General features: G+C 32.5%; 1 protein-coding gene across 1 annotated transcript in view; it reads right to left on the bottom strand.

The window, feature by feature from the left end:
- The window catches only part of LOC123701427, a 28,750-nt gene extending 12,839 nt beyond the window's left edge, over positions 1-15,911 (bottom strand). The window contains exons 1-2 of the mRNA XM_045648902.1: positions 15,848-15,911; positions 13,151-13,329 (exon numbers count right to left, since the gene is read on the bottom strand). The gene's annotated coding sequence lies outside the window, so the exon portion shown is untranslated. The remainder of the gene's footprint in view (positions 1-13,150; positions 13,330-15,847) is intronic.
- Positions 15,912-18,362: the final 2,451 nt, after the last annotated feature.

Below are 18,362 nucleotides of genomic sequence, written 5' to 3'. Positions count from 1 at the left end.
AAGTATAAACAACATACAAAAAGGCAGAAAATGTGATAGAAAGTTTACTTTTTTGTTTATTTTGTTTATGTTAACAAATTCTTTAGACATTCAACTCTATAAAATAACGTTTTTAAATTCTATGTTGCTATAAAAATGGGTGTATTTTTTGCGTGCTAGAATAATTCTTTTTATAGCACAGCATTGTATAATGTTGCAAAGATTCAATGCTATTTTTGGATGGCTATAAATTTTATGGTTACAAGAAGAGAATTCAGTAATGACAATATTTCCTTTATTTTGTTTCCATATAATTATATTTTGTCTTGTTTAGTATTCGTTAATCTTATATTAATACGAATAACGAAATACAAATGATGACCTACATCTTCCTATATGTACTTACATCAGGAAAATACTCTACATACACGGTTTTCCCTGTGGAATTAGTAGTTGCGGTCATTCCACTATTGTCCTACTTATGAATAATATACTATTTATTCACGATATAAAACCTACCAAAATACTCTCCTACGAACATGTATACAATTTTGTTTATGTAATACTTTAAAAAACACGTTTTAAATCTTATACAGTATGTATGTATGGTACACATTTTGATATCAGAGTAGTCTAATGGACCTTCTTTACAATGGGCAGCGTTGGTCGAGTAGACTTACGGTACGAAACGGTAGAGTAAACTTGTAGAGGGACTATAATCCATACTATAATATTATAAATGCGAAAGTAACTCTGTCTGTCTGTCTGTCTGTTACTCAATCACGCCTAAACTACTGAACCAATTTTCATGAAATTTGGTATGGAGATATTTTGATAACCGAGAAAGGACATAGGCTACTTTTTATCCCGGAAAAATGACGCAATCCCGGAAATCCCACGGGAACGGGAACTATGCGGGTTTTTCTTTGACTGCGCGGGCGAAGCCGCGGGCGGAAACCTAGTATGTCTATAATCGAGTTAATCGACTATCATTGTTTATTCATAATCACCGCAATGGCGGCAAACATCCATCATATTATGTTGGGATAACGCTGCCCATCGTGAAGAGGGCCCATAATACGTTTAAAGGGGAGGGGTTTTGTCGCGGCAACGCATCTAGGACGAATTCAGGTCGGAACCTTCACCTCTTAACGGTGGCTGATGTATGCGCTGATAACGTTAGCTTATACCTCGCATAGTGGAAGTTATCTAGTTAATGTGTCGTGTTAATATGAATATAATAGGGCATTACTTTTAGTTTTGTAGCATTAAAATACATTTTATTTATTATGGTTCGGATTTATAAACAAGTGCTTATTATTTCAATTGTAATGTTTCACAGCCGGTAAATTCGCTAGTTCTAAAGAATCCAATTACACACAAATATTTACGAAATGCGACCATAGTAATAAAAGCTACAATTTAGTTTTAAACAACTGTTAAACCTTTAAAAAGTATAACAAAAACCGTCCTGCCTCCGTTCGATAAATATTCGATAGAATCCGTGACATTTTATGCAAGTCAATGAATCAATCCACAATTTGCTTGACGTTTATATCGATGCTATTAAACTGAGATTACTCCAAAAAGCATCGAGTTCAAATCAAAACGATGAATAATCGATCACGGGTATTTAAATAGCGTTCGGCTGCAGTGATAGGCTGTGTAAAAATAAACTGCGTTTTCATAGACCTAGTTTTTGTTATTTTATATGGTGCAAAATAGTTATTCAATTGATTGCGGTTGTTAGATAGTTTGTGATTTATCTGAATAATGAAGATGAAGATCATTTCATGCAATGAGATATCAGTAGTTAGTTCAGAATTCTGTTAGAATCATAGTATAGAACTACCAAAGGAAAACATTTCAAGTAATAAGTTATCAATTTGTCAAGTTCTTGTGAAAGCTCATATAAAAGTTTCCGTATGCATTCAGTGTTAATTCTTACGTGTTATTCGTATTTTGTCAACATATCAATCTACCCCTAATGCTATCTTCTACTAAGCTAATAAGTCTGAGTGACTGTATAATGATCAATATATATAAATAAACGTAAACTTTATATAAGAAAGCGTTAAAGTTTAACCTATAAGCATTTTAAAAGAAGCTTGTACATATTTCTATTATCTATTATAGTCAACATTGTATAAATGTTATTGTATAACCTATGAATTAGGTCCCCCGCAATTATTAACATGCATAGTTAAGATATGATCAAATCCAAATAAGTTGCAACGATTGATTGTAGCTAATAATAAGTACCCTAGTACCTTACGTAAACTCAGGTTTTACATCGTCATTGCTACGGTGGTCTACGCAACTGCATATGTAATATTTAATAACAGCATAAGTAATATTTATTATCTATATAAGTACTTATTTAAAAATTATATATGTATGAGTATCAGCCATTCGGTTTCCATAACACAAGCGAAAGCTTACTACGGGAGTTCGTGCCGTGTGTGAAAAATGTCCTGAAATATTTATTTATTTATTAAAATATCTTGTTTATCGTAAAGGATTTAAATAATGTGATAATATAAGCATATAAAAGAATATTTCTGGATCTTTCACACAATGCTATTCTAGGAATCTATTCATAAACTATGCTTAGCTTGAACTTTGATAACTATCCATTCTTAACCATATTTTATAAATACACAACACCCACACGATAAACACAAAGTTAGTCGTACAATATTTTCCAGAATTTAAGAATAAAGTTCCTTTTTAGTTCAAAATGGGATATCAAAGACGGGGAAGTTAATATGAAACTAATGTGTCCTTTTCGAGGCTAAAATTATATCGACCCTATTATTATGAAGCTACCTTGATTCAATACAAACATGGATAATTAGGGAAATACAAAGTGATTTATGATACACGTGCAATAAAAATACCACAATATTATTGTGTAACTGGAGCGCCACGTGTTTGTTACATTTGAGCTTTGCCGATAATTGATGTGGGATTTACAATGTTGGTGTTTATGTGATCTATTTACTTTTATTTTATAAATTAAATGTCTTGTTACTAGTGAACATACGGAACGTAAAACAATCCTTTTTCCCATTTGCCCTCAAAAGGCCTTTTACGCTAAAAAAAGAAACTATTTTTTCGCTTTTGTCAATAAACACAAAAATAATTTTTGAGTAGGTACTTATTTTGCAGTACGTAAAACAGTGTAGAGGTGACATTTCGTAGGTAATGCAAAAATTTTCACGATTGTTATCAGTTTCTAATTATATTAGAAACTGATTAGCTTTCTAGTTTCATTCGTTATTTGTGTATATATAAGGCCATTTATTTTTATAAATATAAAATCACAATACATAACATAATACTAATATAAAAACTAGCTACTGTGTCGAATTATTTATACCCTTGTAACTATACTCTATCTTTCAACAGTTTTTAAGCCAATATGAGATAGCATAGTGCAATTTCCCGTTTTAATCCGCCTGGAAAATGAAGGGAATTGAATAAAGACTGAGTCCCTCAGGTCGGATATACAATCGAATCGAATTATGGCTTCAAGGGATTATGAGTCATCGAACCTGTGTTCTAGTTAGGTATCTGTATTAATGAATCTATACTGTGTGTTTGAAGTGTGTACCGCAATAAGGTAATACAGGAGGTTATTTAAATTAGAATTTACGGGGTTTATTTACATTGCAAGTTTTATTTTCTTATGATATAACCTCCGCATTATATATCGGAAACTATTTTATCAAATGAAAAGCTTCACCTTAATAAAACTTCAAAATTCATCTTAACTTATTTTCGTTTTTCATAAAGCATTCAAGGATTCCATAGTTTCCCGAGCATAACGTTATGTAAGGAGGTGAGAGGTGTTTTCAGTGTAAAGAATTTTAAAACATCCTGCAGTGATGCGACTAGTGGGGTCAATGACCCCAGTGCACGCGCAATGCGACGATATTTTTGAGTTTTAAATCTAAATTAATATTATAAAGCTGAAAGTTTGGTTGGTTGGTTGAACGCGGTAATCTCAGGGAACCATGGGCCCGATTTTTTTAAATATTTCTCTGTTGGATAATCCATTCATCGAGGAAGGCTATAAATATATCATCACGCTAAGACCAATAGCAGCAGAGCAATGCGAGTAAAACCGCGGGGCACAGCTAGTATATTATAGAGAATGTAAACCTAGTATAATATTACATTATCTATGGTATTACACATTATATTATATAGAGGAGTAGAAATTGGATTGTTGTATGAAACAGAAAAAATAATGAAATTGTTATTTCATGCATTGAGTATTTGATCAAAACATTGAAGAAAAAACTACTCATTTTGGTATGGTATGAGGGCTTCTTGAGCATGTTCTATTTAAACAATGTTGATTTGATTTAAAATAACATAGATTGATATTGTTTAAAAAAATCTACTGTAAAACATGTAATGTGTAACATCAATTATTAAGAAAACACTATCTAGCTACGGAAAAAACGTAGACTGACGCTACGGCGTAGCCATATACGCGTTGAGTTTTAACGTTAAATTTTATTAAAAATAAATAAATCAGTGGTAGTACCTTGATTTATTTCTTTTCGAGTGTTTATTTATTTTCCAATTTTCAAGTTATATATTTTTATACAATATTGTGTGTGTCTGTGTACATTAGGTATAGAATTTATCACGAATGGCTCTGAATCAACATAATTTTAATATAATTATTTGTTTGTCCTGCACATTTTGTTATAAAATTTTCATTATCCAGAATAAAAGTTTTCGGTGTAAAAACGACAAAAAATATTATCTTTGGCCACGTGTGTCTGGGAGGCAGTGCCAACATTAATTAAAAGTTACAAAGTTCTTAAAATAAGGCTTGGCTTCGGAATACGGTGTAAGTTTGGCAACGTATATTATTGAATCTGTATTATTAAATATTATGTTATTATAATTTATAGTGTTTTAGTTATTAATTATATATTTTTAATGTTACATTATTTGTATATACAAATAATATTTGATTAATTAGCGTATTCTCTGTTACAAAACTGTTCGTAAAGATTTAACGCGCATAATTTTTTAAGAATTATATTACTTCAATTGTTCGTTGCTGACATACTTTTTAATTATTATTAGTTTAAATGTTCAATATTACATCAGATGAACCGATTAAAATGAATTTTGAATATTTTCAATTTAACTGTTACAATTAATTTCCAATTAGTAGAAAAATACGATTACTTCCATAATATTATTGAAACCGTAACAATTGTGTTAAGTTTATTAATGGCACATTTATGAATTCGATGTAAATACAGAAAATATTTCGTAAAACTCGCATTCTGAGAAATATATTTGGAGCATTGAATCATAAAAAAAATCGAAGCTGTGTGTAAGAGGTTGTTCTCATCTATACTAATATTATAAAGCTGAAGAGTTGTTTGTTTGTTTGTTTGAACGCGCTAATCTCAGGAACTACTGGTCCAATTTGTAAAATTCTTTCAGGGTTAGATAGCCCATTTATCGAGAAAAGCTATGGGCTATATATGCGGGTAAAACCGCGGGGCGCAGCTAGTTAAATGACGTGTGTTCAATGAGTAAGCCTCTTTTAAGAAGTAAATAACTTTAGCGTTACTACAGACCGGTTACCTACCAGATTTTTCTGCATATCAATAGAGGAAGGAATAAAAAAAAAAAATCAGACGTGATTCTTTATTTAACACCAAATAATTTGAAAAAATCTTAATCAGGATAAGAGCCGTAATTTTTCTTCAAAGTTATGCATCGCCCACACGCATCTATATAATAACAATTTATTGAGCTTTTAAAAGAATTGAAGGATAGAGTGAGATAGAAGGAGTGAGTGAGAGAAACAATCTATTATCAGCTTTTCGCACTACCAACTACCAAGTTCCAAGTTAATGGACGGCTAGAGTAGCGCATATAGCATCCTCGCTTACCACCCCAATTAATAGTATAGAAATTACTACTTCTATACTATAAATATAAATAGGTCGGTTACGATCCACATATTACTACACTTGTTATATTAAACGATATTTAAATACTTATAAGCTGCCAGCCCGCTCTTCATATTTGATCGAGCGTATCGATTCCACACCGCCCTATTAAAACCAAGGAAGTTATCGCATTGTTGTGACAACACTGTTAAGGCAATATGTACCTGAATGGACCCTAAATGATAATGTTTCGTACACGTGCATTGATGCGGTGCACTGATGCAGATGGGTTGAACGAACCGAGCCAGGCACGCGCAATGCGGTGACCTCATTGAGTCTACTGATCTACATTCAGTTCTTGTTTTTATTGATTGTTTAATGCTTAGCACAGGTCAGAGTGGTATCCTGGGGGTATGTTGCACCTTTGTGTGTGGCTTCACTATTAGACGCAGTCGATTGGATCTAGAATTGTTCTTCTTTTTATTGATTGTCTAAAGCGTAGCACGGGTCAGTAAAGGTACCCTGGAGGTGCATCATTGTGTGTCACCTTTGGAGGTGGTGGTCTTCAGCCAGGCCAATTTGGGTCTAAAGTTGAGAAACAGAAGATAGATTCTTCTGTGCTCTGGACGAGATTCTGGTAGCCAAGAATTGATCTGTGGTAGTCGTAACGCTAATGAGATAGAAAAAGAAGATGGCAAGAGAAAGATAAGCAAAGATGTTTTAAGCAACTTCTGTTTCTACATTTACATTTAAAAATTAAGATTATAAAAGCTTCACATAATTGTTAATAACCACTTACAGGCAATACAGGTGCCTCGTTCTAAATAACCGTTCTTGTTTTCAGCATTTGAAAATTTATTAAAATATAATGTATATTACACAGGTATATTATTATATAACTTTTTTTACAATTGCAATTTTTGTTTTATATATAAACACTGTTGGGTCAAAACAGAACGATGGGTATGTAAAACAATATGTATTTATATAATGAAGAGTATTAAACACCATACAATTTCGACATATATTTATTAAAACTTTAAAAACTAAACGCACTATTTAATGGTCAAAGTTCGCTGGTACATCCGCTTCACGAACGCCGCTGTATTATCATTTACTAGTTATTTTACAATATGTAGATTAGTTTTGTGTTTGGAAACCTTCCAGAAATCTGAATAAAGTTTGTGCAGATCGTACTTTACCATATTTAGGTCATTTTGAATTATTTGTGACTTATTGTTGTTTATGGTTCAAGTTACTTGCATAATATTAATCGTTGTATTGCAGATGTTTACTCGTGTAAAAGTTGGAAGTTTTTAATAGAAATTAAACTCTAGTTCTTGAAGTTGGATGATTAAATTGTTAATTGGTTCCCTTTGAATGATAGTAACTGAAATCATAATTTGATTATCGAGTCACACATAAATTGCATGTCATAGTTAAAATTAAAAGGGTACGGTAAGGGTATGGTGGTATTAAAATACTACTTTAAACACACTAAAGCTCTAACTAAGATATACATTTTAATATTTTAAGTAAACCTGAATTGAAATCGGTTTATTCGTTAGCTAAACTAGCTCTCCACCCGCGGCATCGCCCGCGCAGAAGAAAGAAAAACCCGCATAGTTCCCGTTACCGTGGGATTTCCGGGATAAAATCTATCCTATGAACTTTCTCGGGTATCAAAATATCTCTATACCAAATTTCATGCAAATTGGTTCAGTAGTTAAGGCGTGATTGAGACAGAGTTACTTTCGCATTTATAATATTAAGAATGGATATACATCTCTTGTTTACGTTACAGGGCACAATGATATAGAAAATGTATAATTAAACTAAAAATTAGAAATAACTAGAAATATGTTCTGACATACACTTGCGTGATCTGTAATGCTACACGTGTAACAAAAAATAATTATCATTCATAAAACTTGCTCATATTTACTGGTAAGGTAGAAATTGACTGTGACTAAACATTGTATTCATTTTTCTATGTACCGTTAGTATAATTTCTGTTATTGAAAAAAATTAAAATAATTATGGAAAAGGACATCTCATATCGTGTTTGCAGAGTTCTTGTAATAAATTCAGCTCTCTACGATTATATTTGCGAATGTATTACAAAAAAAAAGTGCAATACGATACTTAGGTATTATTATTAGAACGAAGAATTCGTAGTATTAATATTAGCCTCGATTTTTTCCTGCCAATGCCGTGAATATCGAACAAAAAATAACATATTATAAGAAACTAGAGGTTTCACCCCCGTGGCTCCACCCCTGTTGGTCGTAGCGTGATGACACATAGCCTATAACCTTCCTCGATAAATGGGCTATCTAACACCGAAAGAATTTTTCAAATCGGACCAGTGTAGACCCGAGATTAGCGCGTTCAAACAAACAAACAAACAAACAAACAAACAAACAAACATACAAACAAACAAACAAACTCTTCAGCTTTATAATATTAGTATAGATAATAAAAACAATGATAACTTGGTAAAAGACTTTTCGATTTTATCTCTCTATAAACCTTTGCTCTACATACGGTAAGCTTTTAACCGTAACTAGTTTCTGGCTTTCCTACTTCTTAATGAATATAATCTATACTAGAATTATAAAGCTGAAGAGTTTGTTTGTTTGTTTATTTGAACGCACTAATCTCAAGAACTACTGGTCCGATTTGAAAAATTCTTTCGGTGTTAGATAGCTCATTTATCGAGGCTATAAATCATTACGCTTCGACCAACATGAGAGGAGCCACGGGGGTGAAACCGCTCGGAGCGGCTAGTAATTAATAAATACAATAATTGGGATACGGAACATATTCATAACATCGGTTGTTTCATGTATTTGTTACTAAAATTAACGTTAATGGTGGTAACTATATTATTGTATTAATTTAAATAGCTGTTTAGTTAATTGATTGATTGATAGTTGATACTTCAATAAATTATATTCCATACTATTATAAGAACACGCCCGTTCTTTAACCTTTGAAAAATCCATTCATGCTTGCATAGTATCGACTTTGAGTATCATCGGTCACCTTGAATTTATATTTTTTTTGTTTTTATGGCATTCAAATGCTTTATAAATATAAATTTATAAAGGATAGAAAAAATTCGATCACGAGGCGGGACTTGAACCCGCATCCTTCGCGCCATTCCGGGGACTCGTGAATCTCCCCGGAATGGCGCGAAGGATGCGGGTTCAAGTCCCGCCTCGTGATCGAATTTTTTCTATCCTTTATAAATTTATATTTATAAAGCATTTGAATGCCATAAAAACAAAAAAAAATATAAATTCAAGAAAAGGTCGTGTTCCATCGTTACAATATTGTATTCACTGAAAAGTGCTTCATATTGGTTGAAATGGTTGTTGAATCATCTCAATAGATGGCGCGCGGTGTGTCCCTTAAGACACATAAAACTGAAAGGATAGAATAAATTCGATTGCTCAGGCGGGTCACGAGTGGCTGAGTTGGTTAGGCATCCGCCCCGGAATGGCGCCAAGGATGCGGGTTCAAGTCCCGCCTCGTGATCGAATTTTTTCTATCCTTTATAAATTTATACATCGGTCACCTTATCAATGAAGGTGTGTTATGACGTCATCCCAGAGTAAAGTAAGTTACGACATTAGTATTAAGTTACATTAAGTTGGCCGATATAAAGTATTGGAAATGTTACACCGTTATAAAAAGTTTGAGGTGAATATAGAAATAGAAAATCTAGTACAGGAGATGACGGACGAAGGATAATATTAATTTAATGCATAATTTATTGAATGATTCTAATAAAATGCATATTTTTTACGAAATATTTTGATCGCCATAGCTTCATAGCAATTAGAGTAATATGTAATAACATTTGAACAATTTGGTTAAGATGCAGAAGTAAGCTCTTAAAAACCTTCCCATAGTTTTTTCTCATTATTCGTCACTCTCACAAACATTTGTACAATTTAGTTTGGATGCAAAAGTAAGCAGTTTAAAAACGTTTTCTTAGTTTTTGCTCATCTTCAAACGTCATTCTAAAAAATTAAACTTTACCAAAACACTTCTAGATTTGAAAACCTAACCTATAAACGTAGACATGGTGGTAGATGAAAATGTCCAACCACGAATTACAACTCAGACACTGGTAAAGTTTGCTTTGTGACTGTCAGCTTTAGCGAAGCTTTTACATTACATAAAAAAGCTTGGAGGCCGAGCCAAGGTTGTCTTTATACTGTAGGCTTTATACTCTTTACGTTTACCGTATTTGGGAAATGAGCTACTCGTCATTGGGTAAATGATTTCAATTTTGATACGATTGAGGTCGTGCAATCAATTATATGAATCTTTTGTTGAATAATTTTTGAAGGTGGCTGTAAATTGGAAAGATCAGGCGAAATAAAGTAGTAGTAGTAGTAGTAGTATTTTTAAATAAGTTAAGACTTCACTAATGACGACGCGGTTGGCGCAGTGGTAAAGTAACTGCCTACTGAGCCGACGGTCCCGGGTTCGATCCCCGGTCAGGGCAAATATTTGTGTGATGAACTCAATTATTTGTTCTTGGGTCTGGGTGTTATTATCTATATATGTATTTATTAAATATTATATTTATCGTCGCCTAGTACCCACAACACAAGCCTTAATTGAGCTTACTGTGGGACTAGGTCGATTTGTGTAATAATGTCCTATAATATTTATTTATTTATTTATTTATTTATTTTTATATACTTCTACGAGCTTTCCGCCCGCGGCTTAGCCTGTTTTATCCAAAACCTAATAAATTATATACTAAAACCTTCCTCTGAATCACTATCTACTAAATAAACGCAAAAACGCATCAAAATCCATTGCGTAGTTTTAAAGATTTAAACATACATAGGGACTGTGTGCATTAACAGCTGTATATACCATCTAGGTCACTATAATACGTTGCTATAATATTATGACACTAGAAATAATTGGTAAAGTTTGGACACGCTCCAATAGCTATAGGTGCATTTCGTAGCTATGTTATCTTTTGCAAATGACAACTTAAAATGGTATTTTTAGTATATTTTTGTAAATTCTCTGTACGTATATTACTGTCTTTAATGTTTTAGAGATGCATCTGCCCTGTACCCCACTTGGGGACACGGGACTTCACTAATGTTTTAGAGAATAACGTGTAAATTTGTCGTTACAAGAATGATTTAATAAGAAATAATTCATTTTAATATAACTTTTTATTTGGTAATCTATTCAAATATTAAGTTCATTTTGTATTTTTTGTTAGCAGCACAATAAAGTATTTAAATAAATTATAAATCAATCAAAAGTCATATAGTCCTTATCTGTATTTTCTAGAAAGAAGTTTCCACAAAGTTTCATTGTTATCCAATAGCAAATAAAACTTCTACCTTGTATCAATGTTTGTTATCAAGCTCAATTAAACCAATAAAATAGGCGTCCATATCAATTAAATGCTAGTTGATAAAATATGTAGACACGGTTATTTGTAGTCAATATTTCGTACTGTATCGAATTTAATTATGAACTCTATTTTAGAATAGTCGGTAATTTATATAAGTTTATTAATACGTGTTCCTGATATTGTTGAATGAATTGTTTTCTATGAATCTGGTACTATCGAATGAGGGAACATGTTTTTTCGTTTACTAGAATTTACATGAATCAAAATGAAATGTTTATTTGTAGTTGAAGTGTGTGAAATGGAAATACATACAAAATTTACATGCAATATTTAGTAGGTAGCTAGATAAAAATTGTGATGGTCATTATGATGAGAGTTATCGATTATTCGCAACTCAACGTATTAATTCTTACATAAAATAGCTCAGGTATTTACATGCTTCATCCTATCCTAATATTTGTATTTGTAATATTATAGAAGCGAAAGTTTATAAGGACGTATGAATGTTTGTTATTCTTTCACGCGAAAACCAGCTAACGATTTTTTATGATACTTGTTCATGAAGTAGTTTATATACCAGAATAACACATACCCAAAGAAATAATAGCATTTCGTGAGTGAAACCGCGCGGCATAACTAATATACATTATAAATTCCATATTCTCAGTATCCTATAAAGTAAAGTTACCGTAAAATTTCGCAGAATATATTACAATTTCCAAGAAAAAGTTTGCATTACAGTTTGGTAAATATTTTATGAAAACTGTATGCAACGATGCGTTCGCAACAGAAGTGGCCCGCATCTTGGGTGAGAGAGGTTAGAGAGAGGGTAAACAGCCTATTAGGGAACCCCTAATAGGCTGTTTATTTTTTACACTAGTTTCTTGGTGACGTCAAAGAAAAACATTTTTAGGTGTGAAAATGTATGATAACTCGTTATTAAAGGTAATATTATCAAAATGAACGTAATTTACTTAAAATGTATTCTTAAATTAAAGAAAAAGAGCTTAAGTTTACAACTTTAAATTTTGTAGAGGGTAATATTTGGAAGCACTGATCTGATCATGAAAATTTCACAAACAAAAAGCAGAGTATTTAGTCACTTATAACTCTTGAAACCATGTAGAGCTATTTTTCTTATAACGGGTCAAGCGAATTTTTGCATTTTTTCTGAATTCTTAATAGTTACTAGTACAGAAAGGAATCCACATCTTTTTTTTATAATTCTAAATTTGAATGTTAAATGTTAAACGTGCCAGAACATTCTGAACGTTCCAAAAGAAAAAAATCTAGCTTTTGAAAGTTACAAGTATTGTAAGAAACGAAATTTGGCGGTTTCGCCTGCCTCTGACAGGGTTGGCTGAGCGCCCGGTCCACGACCTAGATGTTTGGCATATGCTACACTATAATGTAACTGCCTTGTTTCTTGGAGTTTATCCATTAAGTAAATAATTAATTTTCTGTACGTATTTTCGTGACACGTTATGGAATATGCAGTCTTTGGATATAGTAAATACTTACTTAGTTCACAGATGATGTGGTGGATTTTAAAGATCACCTTTTTTGATTTTAATAAATCTTTTATTTGCTTTCAACTTTCAACGCATACATTATAACGTGGAATTCTACATACTCTATTGTATCTGTCCTTATATTTAGTAAACTACATATCCGATCCCTATAACGTATCAAAATTTTAATTCATCTTATCAAACTCTTATTTAAATTCGCTGAATATTGTAAGCTAAAAGTAACGGAATAAAATACTCCACAGACCACAACAAAATTTTAAATATTTCACGAAATTAATATGTTAATAAACAAAACATACCTTTATCATATTCTGAGGTCGTGATGTTGTAACGAGCGTGTCATAGTGTGCACCAGGCACGATGGTGCTTGACCAGGCGCATTTGTTATCGTCAACTGAATTTAAACCGTATCGACTTATGCAATAGGGTTTACATTTCAAACGTGGCTCGTTTGAATATTCAGGGAGGTTCTGTGGATCTGAAAGAGAGAGATTTTATTAGTGTTTATAATATTTTAGTATTAACGAGGGAAACTACGTATACTAATTGCATGCATGCATACTTTTTTAGGGTAGATGCTTTATTCATTAAGTAAATAAAAAAGAGCGTGTGTGCCAAGCACAAGTGTCAGAAGTGTGTCAACTTCTTTAGCAAGATTCTAAGAAATCAAAATCGTCGCATTACTACATGACGTGACGGTATTGCCATGACGCGACTTGAAATATTACTCATAACACGCCTAAAGAAGTTTATATGTCATTATCTATATTAGTAACAAATAAACATAAACATGTTGAGGATCCATTCCTATCTTAGATTCCTTTAATAAGTTAAGTTATTATTGGAATGCATCCATTCTATTATAATGTAAATAAGAATGTAATATATCTATAGAAATTCGAACAGAGTTAGATAGAGCTTACTAGAAGGGGTAAGATATATTTATATAAAATGCATAATGTATAGTGGATCAAACCCTGCTTTTTATACTACATTCGTTTTTTTTTTCAAGCCAAAAGGCTAGCATATGAAAACTCATATAGTTTTAATTTCATACATTCACTTAATTTTAACAGAAACGTGATTTGAACGTCATACATAAAATTTAATTCCATTTATAGAAATAAGGGATAGATTAAATGAGATTTAGAGGCTTCAAATAGATTACTCTGTATAAATGCGGATTCACAGTACTGCATTCTATGTACTACATTATTGTAATACCTATGTTAGAGCTTTTAAAAGTAGTTAACTTATATTTGGTCAAGTTTCGTTGCATTGTTTTGACCCGATTTTTTTTCTTGTATTGTTTTTTATTAACTAAACAAATTTAATGAAAATTAACGGGTTGATGGCATAATTGTTTAGTGTATAAAGAAAATATTAGCTTGGCATTATCCATAACAATAAAGTATACGTACTTTGCAAATATTTACTAGTATGTTTCGGTAAGTGTTTGAATGTATACCTAAAATTTGAAATTCGTTAAACGAGTGTCTCTATATGATATTCAGAAAAATGAAGTGTATTTCAACGTAGTAACAAGGTAGTAAGTAGATAGAGCCCGTATTTTAAAAAGTAATTCTTCTACATCGTAAGTAATGCTTCCCATGTGCATACAGAAGCAATAAATAAATTTACAAGGGATCAACATAATATTATGAGAATACTCGCTCAGGCTCGCGGTTTCACCCGCGAATAGAAACATGGACAGCAAGTGACCTTTGACCCTTTCTTCAAATAGTTTTATTCCATATTCAAATCGATGCTGTGTTGACGGACGGACAGAAAGTCAACTTTTGTCATTATAAGTTTAGGAGAGTTTAATACAGTTGATTAACGTGCAATTATAATTAAATATTTCGCAAAAAAAAATCTATTGCACAATTTATAGTAAATGTACTTATAAGTACAATGTAATTTTTTGAATATCCTTTATCCAACAGTAATAATTATTATTAAAGGTTCCAGCTATCAATATAAAACAGATTGGATTCTCCTAGTTTTTATTACGAATGCCTTAAATAAAGTTCCCCATCCGTTTCAATTTAACAAACGTTTATGGCCACGGATTTAAAGGGACAGAAATAAATCGCGTGTTAAAATCGTCATAAATGCAAACAGACTATCTGAATACAAGGCTGCAATATTGATTCTAAGTTACTACTTGGTGTGACATTGTGTTTATAAATGTTGCTTCAAGCCGATTTGCATATACAACATGGAATGGAAAAATATTGGATCTTATAAAAAGCCGTGTATACTAGGATTTATTTATAAAAAGATGATAAAAACTTTGAGAATTTTTTAGAATTGGCTAACTGTAACGTAATATTTCAAATTAATTTAAGAAGGTAGTGAATGATTAACTTGATTGATTGAATAGTTACAATTAGAATAGAAAGTATGTTTCATATTATGTATATGCAAGTGTAAACAATTTGTTTCGATCTGAACGTGCCCCAAAACACGCAAATTCACAATCATACAGAGTCATCTAAATAGAAATGGTACATTAAATAACTACCTATAGACTATACTTATGTATCCCAAAATAATAACGCGGCTCGCCACAGAAGCTTAATCTATTTTTAAAGACTTCACAGAATTTCCATTAAGTCATCATTTACACAGAGACAGGGATAGTGAGGTGTATTAAAGCGATATAAGAAGGCGAAATTGATCTAATAATAGTTCAGAAGGCTAGAGTGTCCGATAACCGTGCAGTTATCAAACATACATTAGCCGCCCGCACGTCATTTCCATTCATTCAATTCGATCGCACGCACACTCGCGCACCGCACGCTTCGCCACGCCCGCTGCCTCGCCTGACCACCACCTTACACCGAAAACCCAAAAAAATCCCAACAACCACTACGCTGGTCTACGACGGTCATAAAACTCGACGGCGACGCCACCTCCGCGATCGCGCATAGCCGTCCACCATCTTAAATTCATTCACAAAAATCGCTACAGCACAGAACCTATTTGTTTACCGTTTTCCGCCTCCCTGGTCGCTCCTGCGAGCTAATTTGAACACGATCGACTTCTGTTCCGTCTCCTCTTGCTTTTAACACAAATTTTGGTGTACAATTTGCTGTTTAAAAAACACTTTTTGGTGGTGAAACGGTTGGTGGAAAACGCGTGAAACCGATACGTTCTCTCGCGAAGGAGGTCGGTATGCAACTAAAGAATGGTGGCAGGACTGCGGACGGCCGCGGATCACGCATGCGAACTGACTACCCGCCAAAATACACCTACGCGCATGTATGTACGGACATAAGCTGAGCCTTCCGTTCAAAACTTCCATACATTTTGCCATTACCTGATAAACCATGACCTGCCGTATTACGTCATTTGGGCTAATTATTGAGATTTAAAAAATTCCACATGTTAAATAAATTAAAACAATCAAATGTGGTGACTCAAATAGCGGAGGTTAGCTTGGATGACATCAATTATCTATTTTTAACTATCGTAGCGTGCTACGGGAGCTACGACGTAGCCTTACTAAAAATATTTGCCCTTACGAAGAAAGGCATTATTGACACATAAAGGTTTATTTGTAAAACTGGAGCGGAGGTTTTTGTAAACTATTTTCGTGCTGTATCATAAGCAAGTTTTTATTATAAGGTATATGAAGGTATTTTTAGCCGATAATAATATTAGTGATGGTATTTATTCAGTCTACGCAGAAGCTCAATACAGAGTTTATAATATTGATAATTATGAGGATGATTTATTTTATATGATCATTTTACTAATGCATTTCATTATTTATTTTCTTCTCAAATTTTGTTCTTAATTTGTTTCATGTATGTGTGGTTAGTTAGTAGTAAGTTTAGTATTACCCTTCTTATATTTACGTTTTGATTTTGATTTGATATTGATACTTGACATTCACGAATAAGAAAAAAATTAAAGTTTTAAAGGATAACAACATAATTGAAAATCTAAAAACAGGTTCATATCAATAACAATTCTTGGATATTATTGGATTATGTGTGTTTGTTTTTCTTAAGATTAGCTTTGAATAAGTACATTATGCAATATTTACGTCATGCGCGTGAATCGTGTTAAGTTGCACAATACTTAATCCTTACTTAACTCTTGTTTTTGCTCTACAATAATATTTTTCCATAAACCTGTCTGTTCACTTGAGTGGGTACAACAACTGGTACTTACAGTCTACAAATGTTCAATGTTACTATTTAAAATATACCTGAAAGGAGGAGTGCTTTTTAAAAGCTTTCTAAATATAATGAGCTACTTTTGAAAACAAACAATCGAGAACATAATTATTTCAAAATTCAAATTTCATAACTAAATCTAGTACATGAAAAAACTGCGTGTAAATTCACTTATTTTAAAAGAAACTTGAATTATTTCTTTTTAGGGATTTATTTTCCACTAGCTTTTCATTAAGGAATTGCTGCAAAGGTACCAACATCAACGCATGTCATCACTTTCGTCAATAAGTCGCAATGTCACAGATAAGCCAGGAATAGACACTCTGGCGCCGGTCTGGCTAGACCGAGGTTAGACGCAACTTGCTGGAGCCAAAAAATAGCTCGCACTTGCAGGGCTGCTACAATTAGAATTCAACTGGAATACATAGAATACATAGTAATAGATACAACCACAACTTACAACTAGAATACAACTGAAATACAAACAATAGAATACATAGAATAGGTACATAGTAATAGATACAACCACAACTTACAACTAGAATACATCTGGAATACATTTAAGTGTAAATAATAGTCCTTACAGCTGGAATACAACTGGTATAACTTGAAATTGTAGAGCAAATTATACGTATAAACTTAAAAGAAGAATAGCTGATGATGAACTGACCATTTGTATTATAGAAATATTAATGCTTCAGTTTTTTCTTCAAAACAATTGCTCATTTGCTTTAATTTTACGTGTGACTAAAAAGTATCGCTCTTCATATGCATTATATTAGTAGCGAAGAGTTTCGATAGTTAATATTTTTATAATAACCTACACTTTTTTGATTCATTATTCTATTGATTGCTCAATCTTTAAATATCAAGTCCTACTCATAGATGCTTCGCTAGATTTTTATTAAGTTGACTATAGGTATCGGCCAAATATCAAAAGTTAACGCCTACTACGTTCATTGAATCGGATAAGTCGGTGAATAAAGGTTAAAATTATAATTTATATAAAACTAGCTTAATATTATAAACAATATTTATTTATTTATTTATCCATACTAATATTATAAATGCGAAAGTAACTCTGTCTGTCTGTCTGTTACTTAATCACGCCTTAACTACTGAACCAATTTGCATGAAATTTGGTATAGAGATATTTTGATACCCGAGAAAGGACATAGGATAGGTTTTATCCCGGAAATCCCACGGGAACGGGAACTATGCGGGATTTTTTGAGACTGCGCGGGCGATGCCGGGGATGGAAAGCTAGTTTAGCATAAAATTCGGATGTCGCAGATCCATTTCTGATAAGTGATGTAATGTA

The sequence above is a fragment of the Colias croceus genome, chromosome 21 (assembly GCF_905220415.1).
Source record: "Colias croceus chromosome 21, ilColCroc2.1".
NCBI lineage: Eukaryota > Metazoa > Arthropoda > Insecta > Lepidoptera > Pieridae > Colias > Colias croceus.
The sequence above is the reverse complement of the archived record's forward strand: the minus strand, read 5'-3'. Positions and strand labels throughout refer to the sequence as shown.